Here is a 2,678-nt window from a genome sequence, read left to right on the forward strand (position 1 = left end):
GTCCGATACTGCGCCACCGACACCGAGGTGCTTGCTGTCGTGGAAGGAATACGTGCTTTCGACGCGTACGTTTACGGGCGTACCTTTGAGGTATTTACGGATCACCGCCCTCTTACTTTTATTTTCAAACGTCCCACTAAGTCCGCGAAGATGTCTCGGTGGAGTCATGAAATAGCTTCTTATGATTGTAAAATAACTTACAAACCAGGTGCCTCCCATCATGTACCGGATCTGTTATCACGAGCCGTAGCTGCGATAGATTTGTCATCAATAGATCCCGACCAGTTTAGAACAATGCAGATGGATGATCCATTATGCCGCGAGGTAATAGAATTTGTCGAAGGGAAAGCCTTGCCACGTGTAAAGATCCCTGCATCGTTAGACGAATTCGAGGTAAACAACGGCGTATTATACCACGTGCGAGAATTACCATCTGGCTTAGTGAGTCAACTCGTACTGCCAGCCACCTAAAGTTCGCCCTGCAGCAATGAAAATATTGCATAACAGCAGTACAGCCGGTCATCCAGGGATATTTAGAACCTATAAGAGACTAGTAGATTTTTATTGGTTCCCTAATGCTTTGCAATACTGCAGAAAGTACGTTCAGTCCTGCCCAACGTGTCAAAAGCGGAAGACGATCCTACGCGGGCGTGCTCCTCTGGCAGCCAATCCGCTCGCGACGGAGCCATTCGAACGAGTTTCGGTTGATCTGATTGACCTGCCGGTTGCAAGTAATGGCGACAGGTACGTACTAACTATCGTAGATGAGTTAACGCGGTTCATACAGTTGGTGCCCATGCCAAGTAAGGATGCGCACACAGTCGCAGACGCCTTAATTTCACACTATATAACGCTTTTCGGGCCCCCCGTCACATTGTTATCAGATAATGGGAGCGAATTTACAGGCGAGTACTTCAGAGAAATCTGTGAATTGCTCGGAACGAAAACGCGATATACCACCCCATACAACCCAGCTTCTAATGGACTAGTCGAGCGATGCAACCGCGTGATCAAAGACTGTTTAGCAGCATTATGTGAAGATGCACCTCGGACTTGGAATACCCGACTAGAATACGTGCGATTAGCCCTCAACACCGCTTTCCATAGATCTGTGAACAACCAGCCTCTGTATCTCTTAACGGGACGCGAGTGCACCTTTCCCGTCGGTCTCACAAACCACCACACGAGAGATGGCGAGATCGGGAAGCGTCAATTAGACTTGTTAGCTGCTCGCGACGCCGCGGTCACGGGAACGCAGAAGGTTACAGAAGAAAATATGGAGGGAATTGATAGAAGGACGAAGGCTATTCCAGAACTCAGGGAGGGATCTTTGGTTTTGCGTAAAAGACCTCCAGGTCAGGGTAGTGCAGGCTTGTCATCTAGATGGATCGGTCCCTTTAGAATTATAAAGAAAGTTGGGCCAGTATCATATATCGTGAAAGACATTAAGAAGTATACGGAGCATAGAGTTCATAGAAATCAAATCGTACCATTTAAGATAGATAATGAATTAAGAGTAATTATGCCCGAAGGCGTTGTTCAACCCGGAAAAACAATGGTTGATTCAGGTGATATTGATCCAGATGATCCAATTAATATTATGTTGTTAGGTTTAGTAAGATCCTCAAATGCGTCGTTCTAATTCAGCTAGTTGAATTATGTAAAGCTGCACACGATGTAAATTGTTTGCAAGATTGCAATTGTATGTCAATGTAGGTGTATTTGTCTTGTATATATTGTATTAGTATGTTTATTTGTCTTGTATATATTGTATTAGTATTTGTGTATTTCCATGTGTATTTGTGCTGGAGAGACGCTACCTTGTCGCTGGAGAGACGCTACCTTGTCGCTGGAGAGACGCTACCTTGTCGCTGGAGAGACGCTACCTTGTCGCTGGAGAGACGCTACCTTGTCGCTGGAGAGACGCTACCTTGTCGCTGGAGAGACGCTACCTTGTCGCTGGAGAGACGCTACCTTGTCGCTGGAGAGACGCTACCTTGTCGCTGGAGAGACGCTACCTTGTCGCTGGAGAGACGCTACCTTGTCGCTGGAGAGACGCTACCTTGTCGCTGAAGCTAGGAGAGACGCTACCTTGTCGCTGGAGAGAGAGCAGCTACCTTGTCGCTGGAGAGACGCTACCTTGTCGCTGGAGAGACGCTACCTTGTCGCTGGAGAGACGCTACCTTGTCGCTGGAGAGACGCTACCTTGTCGCTGGAGAGACGCTACCTTGTCGCTGGAGAGACGCTACCTTGTCGCTGGAGAGACGCTACCTTGTCGCTGGAGAGACGCTACCTTGTCGCTGGAGAGACGCTACCTTGTCGCTGGAGAGACGCTACCTTGTCGCTGGAGAAGACTGTCGTGAGAGACCTTGACCTCGCTGGAGAGACGCTACCTTGTCGCTGGAGAGACGCTACCTTGTCGCTGGAGAGACGCTACCTTGTCGCTGGAGAGACGCTACCTTGTCGCTGGAGAGACGCTACCTTGTCGCTGGAGAGACGCTACCTTGTCGCTGGAGAGACGCTACCTTGTCGCTGGAGAGACGCTACCTTGTCGCTGGAGAGACGCTACCTTGTCGCTGGAGAGACGCTACCTTGTCGCTGGAGAGACGCTACTTGTCGCTGGAGAGACCTACTTGTCGCTGAGAAGCTAGAGAGACTACTTGTCGCTGAGGAGACGT

This window comes from Penaeus monodon, chromosome 21, assembly GCF_015228065.2.
Source record: "Penaeus monodon isolate SGIC_2016 chromosome 21, NSTDA_Pmon_1, whole genome shotgun sequence".
Lineage (NCBI taxonomy): Eukaryota > Metazoa > Arthropoda > Malacostraca > Decapoda > Penaeidae > Penaeus > Penaeus monodon.